This window comes from Sylvia atricapilla, chromosome 5 (genome assembly GCF_009819655.1).
Source record: "Sylvia atricapilla isolate bSylAtr1 chromosome 5, bSylAtr1.pri, whole genome shotgun sequence".
Classification (NCBI taxonomy): Eukaryota; Metazoa; Chordata; class Aves; order Passeriformes; family Sylviidae; genus Sylvia; species Sylvia atricapilla.
Window position 1 is genome coordinate 62,937,612 of NC_089144.1, and position 17,345 is coordinate 62,954,956.

Genomic DNA, 17,345 nt, shown 5'->3' on the forward strand with positions numbered 1-17,345 from the left:
TGGAGGTTGGAAAGGTATTTTAAATCTCTTGCTGTGAAAGAAGTCACATGTGGTGGTGACTATAATCTTTCTCTGTCCCCTTCTCTTTCTCCCCTGCTTCTCCTCCTATTTCTGTCTCTCTACCTCACATTTATTGTCAGGTAAAATTTGTGCCATTGACTTTGGCATATGATCTGGTTTGCACCTCAGTTCAGTCAGAGGCCTCTTTTAATTATTGGACCCTAACATTATTCCAGAAGTGGGGTCCTAACATCATTCTGGTGGATCTTAACACTCCTTTTCCTCAGTTAAAAGCAAATCCACCACTTTCAAGTAAATACTCTCACTCTCACAAATCTATTACTTTTTAAGCAGCAGCATAAATTTTCAGCTCACTCTCCCTTGAACATCATCATTGTTCTAATTTTCTAGACACTGCAGTTCCTCTTCCAGGCACAGTACCACAAGTGCCTGGAGCTAGGAAGTGATTTTAGCTCGCTCAAAGAGCTGTTGGGGGAGGAAGGATCTTAGTTGTGTGGCTGAAGACAAACAGCTCTCTATCAATCAGGCCCCTAATCCCAACCTCGGAGGGAAAAATCAACCATTCTCACCGCAGGGGTGGAAGTGCCACTACAGTGTGGGTGTGAGACTGCAAGAAACATTGCTTGGATTCCTGCCTTCTTCAGGACTGGGTGTGCAGAACTCTGGAGCCTGATCAGCATTGCTACATATACGTGTCCTGTTATCACTGGAAGGAAAATTACTGCAGACATCCCAATGGGCAACTCAAACTCGTACATCAAGGAGAAATATTTCTAGTTCTTTACTGTAGTTTGCACAAAGTAGGGAGGTGTGTGGTAACGCCCAAAGGCTTGACTCCCCAGTCATCAAAACTTTACACTATTAACAAACACTTTACACATTTAACAAACAATTCAGCATGAATTGATTACAAATCACATAGTTTTTCATTATTTCGTGTGATAAATGTAATGTATAAATTCATGTATATAATATTGTATCAAAAGTTTGGACTATTAAAAGGCTACTCGAGGGCATCTCCGAGATTCCAAGGCCTATTGTGCAGCTGTGAAACCACAAAATTTGCAACAGAAACAACAGGGCTGGATTGGAGATGGCCCATTCATCAAGTGTAGGCCTCCAGGGCTGCTCAAGACCTGATATCAATCTTGGTGGAGGATCTGGAGGATGATCAAATCAACACCCCAAAGAAAGAATACAGGAGGACTCCTGAATTGTCTTTTCATACTTACAGGAACCCTTTCAAAACCTTACTTGGAAATAAAGAGATACATGAATATTTGGACTTTGAATAGACTTAACATCGGGACAAATAAACTGCATAAAATCTGAGACGCAGAATTCCTGGCAGGGTTGGATGGCACCTTTGCTGCTCTTACCCTGACCACCCAACATTCGATCGATGTTGTCCGATTTTATTGTGGCTTTTTAACTTGATCTTGGAAAATTGCTAAATAAATTCTTTTATTTTGAATTGGCTTCTAATAATTTATAACATTTAGCACTCAAACCTGTATCTGCTAATTTTTATCTCTCACTTCTGATGCTCATTAGTCCATGTGGGCAGTTCTTCCCTCCATTTGTGTTGGGGGTCCATTTTGAGGAGGTGGTCAATGGGTCAGTGGTTGCAATTCCTGTGCCAGAACTACTTTTCCCCAGTTACTGCTCAGTCCTGCTGACTTCACTACTGATGGCTCTCATCCAGACAGCCCATTCATCTCAGAATTGTGCTCTCTTTTCCTTAAAACAAAGGATTAGCCAAACCTACAAGTTTCTATAAGTTTCACAATGCAGCTGCTTGATCCTAACTGCCTAGATATAGCTACTGATTAACAACAAAAAAACATGCAAAGTTTGGTTCAGATAGTGAGACTAGGTGACTTTCTCCATCATTAAGGTAAAACAGGTAAAAAACCCAATCCAACAAATTTGGTAAGATACTGAAATCCTTTATATTAAAAAAAGGAACAATAAAAGAACACAAGGACTCTTCTTTTTTTTTTTTTTTTTTTTTTGAGTGCAGGTAATATTTAACACATTGCACAAAACATTACTATTAGAGACCAGCTCTATCACTTTGTTATGACTCATCATAACATCCTCTAAAATATTTGTAGTAATTTGACAATTTGCCTTGTCAAAGATGAATCGCGTAATTATCCCTCTGACCTTTTTCCCTGAAACCCACTGCAAGCTGACCTCTTATCAGGGACTCTGTTGATTCCCATGATATTTAACATATCAAAATGTCAACATTTAATTTTTAGGATATTAAAATGAGTTAGGAAACCATCCTGCTGTGCTGTATGTCAGAGTGGCATCTCAAAAACATACCTATGCAGGTTCATTTGTGTTGTGGGTAGAAAAGGAATAGGAGTACGTCACATCTGTAAAATGTTCATAACAGTTCAAAATGCTCACTTCCACACTTCTGATTTCCTCTTTGGATGATACTTGTGGAAATCTGACAGATTTGCTGTGTCAGGATTGATAATTGCTGTGATTTGCCAGCCAAAATTCACATAAAGAATTGATGAGGATGGTTGAGCAAAAACATGAGCTAAGCCATGCTTGTCTTGCACCTGGCTGGAGCAAGGCTCAACAAGAGAACATTGTCTGTGAGGAAGCAGAGGCCTCACAGCCCAGTGCTGTCTCTGTGAAGCACAGAACAACAACAGTGTCTCTGTACCAGCCTCAATCCCTTCATGCATGGGAGCCTGGTGATAGCTCTTGTCCTTTGAGGAGATGAGGATGCAAAGACTCTGGGGAGGGTCAGATGGCCTTTGCTGCTGCCTCACCTGGAGGAGGAGGATGCTGAAGTACCAAGGATCTGTTCTTTGTTTCTCTCTGTAAGTCACATAACTCTGTTTGACCAAAGGTAACCAAAGACCCTCATTGTCTCTAATTTGCATATTAAAAATATCCCACCAATATCAACAGGAGAAAACAGCTGTTCCCAAACTGAATCCTGCATTTGCAGGATATATTGTTCCTGAACCAGTCATATTTGACTACAGTCACATCTCCATTCTGCCAAAAGTATGAATTTGATATTTCAAATCATCTACTTTGAGAGAACAAGAATATGAGCCCACTTTGCAAACAAGACTGTGGGCTGGCTACTCTGTCGTCCCCAGAGCAGCAACACCTCTAGGTTAAGATCTGCACCTCCACCAAACTACACTGGAGTATATCTCAGAACACCTGTTCATAGCACTGTACACTTAAATTTTGCAGACCTAGTGCATTTATCACTGGTAATCTAAGAATCCATAACCTATTGCTTGAATAAAATACACTTTTTGGTTATCTGTGATCATGAAAGTTCTTATTGAATACAACCTGTTTTGTCAAATTGATTAAAATCAGAAATTTAAAACATGCCTCACCCAGCCCCTCTGATCTCTGAGGTCAAGTTTGAATGCAAGGGGGTTTATTTTCTGCCTAATTTCATACACTTATCACAACATATGACATTGCCCACTTTTCTATTACTTTCAATCTCTTTCACCGTGGTATCCCTTGCTGATTCATTCTACACCACACAAAAGCAGTATCTTCAGTCCTTTCTGTTTGTGGTTATCTGAATGAGGAAAATATCCTGGTAAAGGAAGTGACCTGCTCTCAGGCTTGTGCAGCATCTTAACTGTTCCCATACAGGGCAGTGACCTGAACGCTGAGCCACAGGGCCTGCGAAGTGGGGACAGCTGCAGGCGACAAAATGAATACATACATTTTTATAGTCAGGTCTGATGAAAATTATGAGGGAGAACGGCACCCCAATGAAACAAAATTTTCATTTCTTTTATTTTTAATAATTATTTTGTTACATTAATACTTGCTACAGTGAAAAAAAAAAAAGTTAATAGGGATGCCCATTGTACAATTTTTCATTGTAGCATATAAGAGTGTGATCAGATAAAGTCTTTCTTGGCAGAGAAAGAGGCTGAGCCCAGAAGAATCCACCCCTGCACCTGCAGTGAACTCAGTATGTCAGGTGATGTGTTCTTGGCACTAAATCTGTTCCATGTGCTCATACAGTGACGTTCAGACACAATAGTAAAACTTAGAGTTCTTCCCCACATTACAAGATGTCATTTGTTTGATTCAAGGTCACCCAGGCCCTATGAAAAGCAACTCCCCATTTTGAGCCATTGCTACTATATATAAATAACAACTGTTAGAAAGCAATTAAGAAACTTAGAATAATAAATAAAAGGACTAATTATAATCCCCAATAAACTCTGCTCTGCTAAGTCAGTGATTACAGTTCTATTGCTTAATCTTGCAGAACCTCTTTCAGTGAAGGAGAATAATTTTACTTTAGTGGGTGAATAAAATGTCTGGGTTCACCTACTTTTATTGTACTCATAATAAGTGTGAAATACATCCATGTAGAGACAAGCTGGCTAGCAAATCAGATCCACTGTCCAAAATTAAGTTAAATATTTGAAGATTCTGTCATGGAAGAAGGATGCACCTCGCTCAAAAGAGAGAAGCAGTAAGATGTTTTATTGAGGTAGTATGATTTTTGACAAAGTTTGATGGAATTTGACAAAGTTCAATGGCAAAGTTCACTTTATTTATTACTGCATGGAGGAGACATACAAAGAAAAATTGAGTTAGAATGGCTCAGACAGGGACTGGAGGTGTGAAGAGTAAGAAGGACCCTTTTGTTGAGTCATGAGGTCTCCTTTCCAGAGCTTAGGTACAGCTGGATGGATCCCTTCTTGATCTGAGACTCCATCGATGGTTCACTTCTAATGGAATTACCCACACTCAAATACCTGAGTAGCCACATGGGTTAGTAATCCTTCACAGTGTGAATTCAGCGTGCTCTCAGTCCCTTCACGAGGACCTGTCATGGGTAAGGGATCTCTCAAGCCCAAGGAGTGACCTCAGGGAGGTATCATTGCCTCTGCTTCAGCAAAAGGAGCACAAAGCTCTGCACGAGGCTGTCTGTGCTTGTACAGTGAAGTAGCTGGCTGCAAGTTGTTATAAATACACAGTATAAAGTTGGCTTTTCACAAATATTAAAATCAATGCTATATGTATAATGTTAGAAAACTTTGCTGTATGAATATATTTTCTTTTATTAACAAGACTTAGAAATAGTAGTGTGATATATATATATATATTTCTTGGACTATAGCATGGTATGTAAAATGCTTTTTGTTCATGTAGCTAACTCAGAAGAATGGTAAAGATAATCAGGAAATCCCCCACATTCTCGGATTATCTGGATGAAGATAATGGTGATAGACACCAGAACTCCAAAGGAAGAGTTTATTGATCCTCTGTTATCAAGGAGTGGGATGACAGAATGAAGCCAGAAGGAGTTGAATTGATCTGCAAGATTGAATGAGGCCAGGTTGGGGGGGCTGGGTGGGGTTGGAACCAAGAGAACATGTAAACTCAAAGGGATGCTTGAACAATGTGTTAAGAATATGCATCATGCTGCTATATTTGAAGTTTATCTAAAAGGGTAAGTTGTGCTCTTGGCTTAATGCTGAGCACCCAGCCATTAACTAATTTGCTTTTCTGTCTCCTAATTGCCTTTTTTTTTATTAAACTTTTAAATTCTACCCAGAAAGTGAACCTCTTTTTTCACAAAGTCAGCAGCAATAACAAGACAAATACCTTGTTTTAGCTCTGATATCTTGTTCTGTACCTTTTGCTATCTTTAACCTTTGGGTTTCGAAACCATCTTTTAAAACATCTATTTTCAAAATGCCTTCACTCCCTTGTAGGTGAGACATGGGCTTAACAGCTTGCAAGTGCACCCCAGGCACATAAGGCCTGTTGTTCCTTGGTGAGTCTCAACCAAAGGACAGGTAAGGGTCAAGTGTGTCCATCACATTACCCCATGCCTGCAGAGTAAATCTCAGAATATACAAAATATACAATATAATTGAGGAAACTTTCCTGTCTGACCATGCAGGAGCCACTCTGGCAGTCACATTCCCACCACCAGAGGCTTTCACTGCGGAGACTGAGGCCCTTTTGCACGCTCAGATATCTGGTTCCTTCAAGGAACTGAATTGTGGCGCAGCAACAATTAAGTGGAGAAACAGTTAAAGTAACAGCTTGAGCTGGTGCCTCCGAGCAGGGAGTCCAAGCAGAAGAATCCCTGGGTTTTTATACCCTTACAATCTAAGCCTGTTACAGTCTGGGATTTTGAGTCCTAGGCTCCTGGTGTGCCTCTGGGTGTCCAGTTACCCAGCTGACCTTCATGTCCCCATGGTGTCCTTTGTCATATAGAGGGTTGGAGACAGGTCACATCTCAGGTCACATTGCCTGGGGCTCCCACCACGCAGAGCTCAACCTGCAGCTTGCAACTTGACCTACCTGCACTCTGTGTTCCTCAACATATATGCTCTTGTTACTTGACAGTACAATATTTCTGGTAATTTTTAGACACAAAGCATTGTAACCATAATGTGGCTTTGCGCAAGACAAAACTAAGCAGTAGATAAAGTAGAATGTGAGCAAGTCCGTGGCTGGTTAAGTCATAAGACTAGATTTTCAAAAATGAGATTTACTCTAATCTATGTTCAAGGAGAAGTACCTTTTTTCCATTGTTTTTTGTGGTTAGTTTTTGTAAAATAAATTTAGTTCCTTATTTTTCTTTCTTTCCCTCCTGCCACCACCAAAGAGGAAGACACTTGAAAAAAATTCTTAAGTTTCACTATTGTGTAACTCTGCATTTAGAGGAAGCTTCTCCTTATTTAGACTAAAAGATCTCACAGATGTCCAAGCAGCCAAAAGCATATGTTCTCTGACCTTTATACTCAAATCTCTATCCTGTGGTTTCTTTCCCATGACACACTTTCCTGTTGTCTCCTATCTAGTGTATGTTTATTGACAACCATGTCCCAACAGCTTTTCCTACAGCAACCATTACCTAAACGTTACACGAAGCTGTTTCTGCAAGCTTTTCTTTTACTTTAAACAGAATATCCCAGAAGTGTTTGTATTAACATCTGGCACAGAATACACATTTCTGTATGGCATGAACAGGCAGCATCATCCACCTTTCCCTGCCTTGCTGGTACGTTATTTCCTCAGCAGCATTACAAGTGTGGTGCCAATTTAACAGCAACAAATCAGACTGGAAGTATGATTTATATGGAATTTCTCTCAGTTGCACAACATATGTGAGCTAATTGGATTTCAAACGGGGAGGGCAAGGACACCAATAGCCAGGCTGACAATTTCAAAGGGTTAAGCTTAAGCCAAAGAGATGCAAAGCAGAGAACAGGGGAGCCTAGGCAAGTGCAGAAATTCCTGATGGATACCATCCCCAGAGAAGCAGTGAGGTTGAAAAACATGTTTCTTTCCTTCATATGTGCAGGCAGTATTGGTCCACCCTGTTTGGTCAGCCAACAGAATTTGCCAGCCATTTCCCTGCAGTCACCTGAAAACTCTTAAGTTGTTCAGTGAAAGCTCAGTTTATGTTATATCTAAGTTTAATTAAAGAACAGAACTTTATTTGTGGGAATTTTCAAGCTTTGTCATCTTTGAGAGTTTCCAAGCTAAGAAGAAAGAGCAAAGAAAAAAATTACTTGTTGCAAAGATTTTGATCAAAATAACTCATCTGCAACCAATATCAAGTCCTCAAATTGTTCTTAGACATAGTTTTTCCTGTTGCTCTCCGACTGCATCTCTTAAAAGACCTGCATTGCTCCAATTACTATCCACTTCCCTCACATATTTATGTCGTATGCCCTTTTAAGTTTTACTTCATTTGAGAGCCTTTGCAGTGTGCCAAATATTCAATTACTTCTAACTTCTGTGTACATAATTCCTAGCAGTAGCTGATATTATTTCCAAAGAGATGTTTATTTTGCACACAATGTGAGCAGCATTGCCTTACTTCTGTTTGAGACTTGCAAACCAGATAGTAGATTTATATTTGCCTCACAAAGTTTCTTTATTGTTGCCTGTTGTCGTCCACAAACACCTGAGCAGCAGGAGCATCTTGTTCAGGTTAAGTTACCAGCCTCATAAAAAACAAAGAGCACTTACAAGCTGTAACAGGCCTGGAAAAATTAGGAAGTGCCTCAGCACATGTGGACCACAGTTTAGCAGACAAAACTTTGTTTACTGCTCAGTACTGGGAACTTATATCCACTAGCTGGGTCCATGACCCAAGCAACTTCCTGCAGGGAGAAGAGTGTTTTGGGGAGCTGCTCCTCTTACACACTCCTGGTGAGAGGCAATTGATAAAAGGAATGGAATATAACAATGACTTACTTATCCAAGTACAGGAACAATGAGTTTCAAAGAAGTAGATAACAGAATGTAAAAGTAGACACACAGAATGCTAAAGGTAGCTGGAACCAGTGGATGAACAGATAATGAGGGATATAGTGGCTTTTGTGCCAAAGCCATGTAATGAGAAACAACAGTGCTAAAAGAAATTTATGGCAAAATCATCTATAACACTGGGGACACTCGGTGACAACCAGAGAGCCCTTCAGATGACCATCTAGGACCATTAAAGGACTTCCAGTCAAAGGTAGGTTCATGCAAATTAGCTCTATGAAAAGTCATGTGTATGTATTAGCCAGGAAGTACACCTGGCTAATAAAAATGTATTATTATGATGGAATGAATACCTTGTTGTAAAGTTTCATGACACATCAGATTAGAGGAAATACCCTCCAGCTGTCCAACATGCTGGAATAAAAAATGCCTGCTTTCTAATGTGGGAGGATGAATAGAGATAGTGCTGAAGGCAATCTCGCCCCTGGTAAATTGCAACTGTGCCAATTACCAAAGAGTGAGACCAGCCTTGCCCTCACAGCTATGTCCAATAAGGATGGGAGTTATAAAAGAGTGGGTTAGCTGGGCAAGAGGCAATTGGAGTCTGCTGGCTGTGCTGTGAGGAGAAAGGGTCAAGTGGTTATACAAGGGACAAACAGGGTTAGGCGGTCGTGTAAGGGATAGGAAGGAGTTAGCTGGTCCAGCAGAGGAAAGACCTAGGAAAGGGTACAAAGACAATGTATGAGAACATTCAGATAACAAGGGGCTGATGCTTGGAGATTTCTTTGGTGTCAGTCATACCTCCACCGTCATTCTAACACATCAAAACTGTGTTAGAAAGCCTCCTCCCTAGCCGATTTTGGTATCACACTGCAGCCCAAGCATACTCATCACTCAGAGGGAAGAAGAAATGTCAGCTCCAAGCCCTCACTGGACACTCTAAATTTTCTATAATCTATAGATATTCCCATGGTATCCCTTCTCACACCTGTCCCATGTACACAATTTCATTTCAACTTTATTCTCTTTTTACATTACAGTCAAATCCATTATTGTTCTCAATTGTAAAGCCCTATTTCCTACCACCCCCCTGCCATTAGAATTGATAAGATTTATGAGTGGTTCTAGATATCAACTCTCAACAGAGAGGTCCAAAGTAAATCTAAACATTTGCAATTCAGTCCATCACTAAGATAATTATGGTTGACATCTTACCATCCTTTCAGAGGTGGCATCATGGAATTGACACAAAACAATCAATGGGCTTGTGAATTAGTAGTGAGGGCTCATGGAGATGAAGTTAATTACTCATTCCCACTGGGACAAAGCAATTCAGCACTTCTAGCTATTTTTTGTGAATTAGCCTAACATAAGTGCTTAAGGGTGACAGCATTTTAAGCAAGGGCTACAACACGAGCAATTCAAACACCGGCAAAATAAAAGGAAAGAAGAACAGCTGGAAAATGTCTGCTAAGAAGATATACAGGGTGGATAAATGTTGATTGGACCATCATAAGGAGATTATGCAAAACACAGCATGTGTATTGGGGTGAGCAGGAAGGAGTCCAAGTAAAGCCCATCACCAAAAACAAAATGGGAGAATGAGTGAAAAGAAACAAGAGAAAAAAAGCTACTCCAAAAGACTCAGCTCCACCTCCTCTAAAATATTTCACCACAGTGACACCACTGGCTGTCTTAGGATGGCTGATCAGCTTCTGGCCAAGCAAAGAAGCCTTCCCTCATGAGCCCTGCCCAGGATCCATCTCAGTGCCACATTTCTCTGTGCTGCTGGGCTCCTCCAGGCCAGCTTCAGCTCTTTGGCTTCCTGAACCATTCTTGCCCTGACTTGTGCATACCTGAATTCTTAACACTAAGCAATCCGGGGTTAAGTAACACATTAGATTACTTTATCTGCTTAGGTTAGACTGTTTCTGGGATTGGTGAAGACAAAACCTGATTTTACTTTACCCACTACAGAATTGACTGTACCCCAGCACTGCTTGCAGTCTCCTATACAAGTATCACCTCAGCTCCAGCTCTGAAATGGGGGCTGTTCAAATTATCTTCCCTTTCCCTGCCCATTACCTGTGATTTGAGCCTACCATCACTGACTTCAGTCACCCTTTGAAGGGACAAAAGCAGGATACAAGGTCTGCTCTCCTACTACTACGTAGCAAGTCCAGTTTCAAGTGGTAGAGATCACTGATCAGACAAAAGTTACTCCTGCTACATGAGACACTCTTCCTAACAAAAATACTGTGCTTGTTAGCATGGAAAGAGCATCTTAGAATTCATACAGGCTAATGAACCAGAAAGCAGTGGCAGTTGGTGACTGCTAGGCAAAGAACCTTCTGGCATCAGAGATAAGGTACATGCTATACCCTTGAACAGCATGTTCCTCGGTGCTTACCAGATTTACTGCTTTTAGTCATTTTCCTGCTTAGAGGCCAGCAAAAGGCATTACCCTAACTTCCTGCTCCTTTCACATACAAATGTTATATTTGTAATCCATTCAGGGTCATTGCCATACTCTTACTACAAATCTTAGTTTGGAAACCAAACCAATAAGCTTTTATGTGTGTTTAGCTTCTCTAAGTTAATGTTAGATGGAATATCTTTCAAAATCCCCCTGAACTGCCATTGTCTCTGGTAAATTGTTCTAGCAGTCTAATGCTATCTCTGGATAATTGTATATTGCAACAATAAAAAAGCAGGTACTTTTGGAAAGGACATTTTCAGATTACCTTTTTTCACTCTTCATACCATGTGATACCTGCAATGAACTATTCATGGAAGTATCATAAATGTTATGTTCAAAATAAAATTATGCAGTGAGACCACTCTTATTGACCTTAAACAACATAACATGTTACACTTGTTACATTACTCTGAAGAACTCCGTATGGTTTTACATGGGGTAGTTCAAGAAAACCAGAACTTCCATGAGTAATTAGAAACTCCTTAATACCTGCTAAAAGGCACTATGTGAGAAAAATTCTTTAATATATAGATAGTTAACAGTCAAAAGATTTGTAGTATAAAAAATGGAAGCCATTCTGAAGGTTTCAAACTGATCATGATAGATGATTAAGATTTAATCTGTGGTATAATGAAAGTCTGCCAGTTGTAAATAAATAATCAATTGAAAATTACTTTGGGTCCCTTCTAAATGTCCCTTCTTTGCTAGGAGGTTATTTAGGCAGATGTCCTTATCTGTGTATCTTATTCCAAGACAGAAAAAGATTTCACTCTTCACAGTGAGGCATTCCAGGCACCCTGTATATGTGATGCATTAACTATGTCTGAGAACTGCAGTCTCCCACACAGGGATGTCTGTACAGATCCCTCATTATGGCTGTCTTTCCAAAGCTCTGCAGCTCAGCTGGGCTGGCTAAAGCTTTCAAGACACCATACAATACATGGGTTCAAAATTATAGAAAAGTAAATCCTCACTGAGTGAATCCCATCATCTCTTGTGCCTGGAGAACCAAGCTATCACTGAGTAGATGAAAAAAAAAAAAAAAGCTGTCAAACAAGACTGAGTAGAAACTATAAAATTGTTTTACTGCTATTTAAACACTGTCAATGTTTCTTTTTTTAAAATACAGCTCAGTGACCTTCTGGCTCCTTAAGCAGTGAACAGAGTTCTGAATTGCAAATGGAGTAAGGTTTACGATTACTTACTTCAGCATAGGTCCTTCTGGTGTCAGAACCTGAAGGGAATCAAATGCATTTAGGTAAACCTAAGACATCACTGTGATAGTAACACTGCCATAGTTAAACAAATAGTAGTAACTATAATGCAAAAGCAGTGTGGGGGTGTGTTTGTATAGTCTCCAAAAAAATTAAACCTTGGACAAGAATGCATGCACAGTCTATTCACTGACTCTAAATCAAGAATGTCTGTTATGCATAAGTATCTTGAGAAAAGATTATCAAGATGCCACATCTGCAAAACACTCTCTATGTTATTAGAAAACTGTATCTTGAAGGATGTCTAAGAGAGAAAGGCACTGCCTGTTGGAATATCAGCCAACCACTGAGTCATGTAACTTTTGGTCAAGAATTGTATAACAACCATTGGGAACAGCATCATCTTTATGTTCCAAAGTGAACTAGTTGTGTGTGTGCCATTGTTTCACAACTAGGTATGCAGAATCCATCTAGCATTCTCTAAGGCTTTGTTTACAAGCGTTATCTTGCTATCATGAAAGAAAACAAACCAGGAATGCAGGATCAAGTCTCCAGCTCTTGAGGCCAGTTCTGAGCAATGGGCCACCATCTCCAGGCCAACTCCCCACCCTTTTATTGCTGAGCGTGACACCATATGGTGTGGAATATCCCCTTGGGATCAGCTGTCCTAGCTGTGTCCCCTCCCAGCTCCTTGTTTTGTATCCAAATGTCAGCACAGGCTGCCAGTCAGATCAGATTGTGGTGATATTGCAAGATACCTTTTCAGCTGTTAAGAGTTTTTTAAAATTACTGTTCCAACATGCACTCTGGTACCTTGCCAGCATAATTATCAGTCACATTAATACTGAGCAATAACAAGATTTAGCACCATTGCTAGCAAAATTTAATAGTCCCAAGAATCTCCTTTGTTAAGCGCAACTAAAAGAGGCAGTGAACAGTGAAAGCAGCAATGAGTGGGCTCATGCTTCTGGATCTGGAGCCTTCTAGGATCATTGTCAAGAGACATCTAAGAAGCCTTTGGGAAGCTTGATGTTGCCTGATGCTGTTGGGAATAGACAGGAGGCCTTGACTTCTAGCAAGGCTAGCAGGGCTAAAGAGCTCTGTCAGTTCTCTTTGATTAAAGGGGCAATGGAGGTTTTGTTCCAGCTGACCCGGATTAGGGAGGGTCTGGTCCCCCACTCAGCCTGAGGGCTATATAAGAGCTGGGCCTAAAACACCCAGAATTTTGGGGGCATTTGGTGTGGGAAGGGCTGGAGCCTTATCTCATAGCAGCTCACTTCCTCAGTCATTTCCTCGCTTCCTCAGCAGTGGTGAGGGTGTGCCACAAGCTGTTGTCCTCAGAAGCTTTTAGAAAAACCTCCCCTCTGATGTTGTAGGTCTGAACCCCAACAGACATGCACAAGGTGGGTGCAGATGTGGAGCAGAGGGACATACCTTTTGAAATGTTTCAGGGAGCAGAGGAGCTGCAGGAGGATGTTAGTGTGCTATGCATCATCAGGGGTTGTGAAAGAAACTGCATCTTCTCTGAGGCCCTACAGCTGGAAGAATCCATGGAGTGATGCACTAAAGGAGAGGCAGGCTGAGTCTGTCTGGGATGTAAAAAACTCTCAGGATGGTGGAGAGCCTGCAGAAGCCTCTCTGATTATTGATACCTGCTGCTTTTTCATGTAGGCATCAACTGCTCTCTAATTACTGGAGAGACCTGGATAGTATCAAGTATCCATAGCTCTGGAGTGGTGGTGAAGAGGAATAAGAGCCCATCTGGTATATCCTCAGCCCCACTGGCCAACTATGATGGGGTTTTGGTTCCTATGAGCATAGCTTGCTCTTTGAGGCTTAAATGTTGCTTGGAAGAGCTGAGATACATAGGAATAAGGTGGGGGGGCATCCTTACCAACAGCATGGTGAAGCTGGTAAGAGCTTTAAACTAAGAAGGATGAGGAAGGGAGGATGACAAGGAAATGAAGATGTGGCAATTGTGGTTATCAAGCAAATTATGAGGGCTTATGCAAACAGAGGGGATTTTATCATCAACTTGGGTGTTACCCAAGTACATGAATATAAACATAAGGTTCAGAAAGGATTCCCTTGCTTTCTAAACTTATTAAGATTTAGTTTCTGAACTTGAAACTAAATCTTAATAATTATCAAGTAGGCTGGTGTTACCCATACTGATGACCATGGGCGAATATTTTTTGCTCAGGCTCAAGGATTAACCTTGGGGGACCTCCCCACTCAAAGGAAGAATCTCTCTACACACTCCCACAATCCCTCCCCGCTGGAAGATAGGACTATGTCTTTACAGAACAAAGTGATTGGTCAGTCATAAGTTGGTGGGCTAGTCACTGCCATGCCAGCTTTATTTTTAAATAAGATGTTGTCACTTGTTTGTTTTTCTGCTTCTGTAAACATCTCTCTTTCACATCCTTGTCCATGTCAGTCTTTGTCAGGAAACATCTATCTTTCACATCCCTGTGATGGGTTTAATTTAGGATTTTTGGTTAGGCTGATCTCAGCATCCTTCAACACTAAAAACAGTGTTTTTACTGGAAATGAACTCCATTGAAATGGAGTTTAGGATTTTGAAAGGAGAAAGTAAAAAGCTAGGACTGCTGTCCTGGACTTCAAAAGGATGTTGAGGGATCTGCTTGGGTGAATCCACTTGGTATGATCCTGAAAAGAGAACAAGTCCAATGTTTGGAAAGGTGAAAGTTTGACAAGACAGTTTCACAGATATGTATGCTTGGCAGAAAGCTCTCTGAGAGCAGAATAGAGACGGAAGCAAGTTTTGATAGAAGAATAAAAGATGTCTAAATTAAGAATTGCTGAGCCAGCCCCTACTGGACGACTAAGAAAGCAAAGGTTAAGTCGAGCTTTTTTTAAAACGAAGGAGGTTTTATGGCTAGAGCAAAGGATGTGTTCACCACAAACGAAGATGTTTTTACCAAGCACAAACTGGTTTTAAGAAAAGCAGAAGATACCATAGGCAAACAAACATACCAATGTAGCAAGTAGAAAAAAGGTCTAAGAATTTTCAACTGTGAGAAAACAGAAAAACAACTTTAGGCTTAAACTGTAACATACTAGACTTGATGTGATTGGATATTAATGACCATAATATGGTATTGATAATTGTTATGACAGACTATAGCTAATGGTAAAAGTCTTGTGTATGATGATGATTGGTTATTATGTATTAAGATGCTCAGCAAAGAAAAATAAATAATGCATTGTAACCAGAACCAAAGGGGCTTCAGGCTTGCCTATAAGCTGTAGCTGGCAGCTTGAGGCATGGCTCTGTTACTCACAGCCCGTTGCTGCTGTAACATCTTCTATACTATAAACAGCATTCCATTGTCCGAACATTCTTCGTCAAGATATCTTCAAAGTCCAGAAAGACTGTTTTTGCTTGGCTGGATTTTCTGTATCTCACAAGGAATTCACTTTCTACAGCCTCAAGAAAGGTTCATTCTATTCAGGAGAACCTGCAAGGGTGTCAGAAGGATTTGTGTAAATGTGTAAGGAGAGCTTGACTGAACTCAAGCATGAAAAGGAAGGATACATGAGGTGGACATAAGCACAGGTGACTCAGAACTAACTCTGCAAGGATGAGTTAGGAAAACCAAATCCATCTGGTCAAGGGATGTGAAAGGCAATAAGAAGTGCTTCTACAACAGAAAATGTGCACCCACCACTGAATGTGACTGGGACCTGGTCAAAAACAGTGCTGCAGTGGGCCATCACAAAAGGTATTCTAAAGATGGGTGATTTCAAGTAGAACTTAGGCAGAATTTAATGCTGGGTTTTGGTCGCAGAGGTGCACATGTTAGCATGAGGGACTGCTGAACCTGAGCATATAACGTGTGCTGCCACTAACAATGCAGTCTGTGTGTGCTCTTTGCAAGGGCTTGTTCCCACGGGAATGTGGGAGAGTGCAATGCTTTCAGCAAAGCTCAGCGTGTGCCCTCTAGAACATTCAGTATTGTACAGTAAGAGATAGATGGATTTGTTTTACTTGGAAGAATACTGTAAAAATGTGAGGAACAATGAACAACGACGCTATTGAACCTCACCACAGAACTCACAGAACTCTGTACATCAGTGGCTCCACCTGAGAGGACTGTCCTGGTCTGCTGCAGTGCATGTTTCCCAGCATTGCAGCATTTTAAACCCACCTTTTTGTCTTAAGCATCTGGTGCTTTTTTTCCTTTTGAGTTCCAACAGAACCAGGACTTCACACTACAGTGTAAACACAGAAAGATTTAGGTTCTCAATGCCTTATTTGTCTTAGTCTTTATAACGCAGTTTGGGTTAAAAGGAATCTTTAAAGGTCATCTAGTGCAACGTCTGTGCAATGAGCAGGCACATGTTTAATTAGATCAGGTTTCCACTGAGTTTCATCAAGTTTCTATCCAGCCCAGTACGGACTGGATAATTATATATTTAGGTAGATTGGAAACAGCTTCAACTTCTGAGTTCAAAGGATCAGCACCACAAAGACAAGCTGGAGATCAGTCCCTTGCGTCAATACTAAGATCATATCACTCAACATCTTCCTTAATGACCTTGACAATGTGACGTGCAAAGTGCTTGCTCATAAGTTTGTAGATGATTCAAAACTGGGAATAGTGATTGATGTTACTGATTGTTCCTAGAAGTGGGTAAAAAAACCCAAACAAACCCTTAACATCAGTGTAGTATTAGGAAGCAGGTATTCTTTATTCAGTGCTGGATGCACAAGCAGGTCTCTCCTCTGAAATACTGTGTGTGCTGAATAAAGAAAAGCTCCTGTTTAAATACTGAATTTACACGCATATTCATTGATTTTCCAGAATAAACATACATACGATAATAATTATCCTGAAATAATTAATATATTTTCCCACCCCTTTATGCACATATTCTTCTGTCCTGGGGGTCTCTTAGGTGGTCCCTGGTGGTTGACCCCAAAGTGATACCTGACTGCCTGGTGAACTGGTAGAAGTTGGCACATGGGCTGGTTGCTGTCCAGTTCTTCTTGCAGAATGGAAATTGTGCAATTCCACCAGTCAGTGGCTTTTGAAGACTAAGCACGGTGTTTGCCCCCCAGGTGCAGATGATTTTTCATCTGGCAACATCAGGATGTCCCTCTGAATAGGGACCACAGACAGATTGGAGAAAGCAGATAGGAACCTGATGAAGCTCAGCCAAGGCAAGTGCTCTTCTGCACCTGGGGAGGAATAACCCCGTATACCAGCACAAGCCAAGGCCTCACTCTGCAGAGACTCTATGTTTGAGCACTTCCCGAGTCACTCTTTATAGCCTGGTGCTTTATCAGTAGTTTCTCCACGTGTTCTGGCTGATGTGGCTGCAGCTGCCTGCAG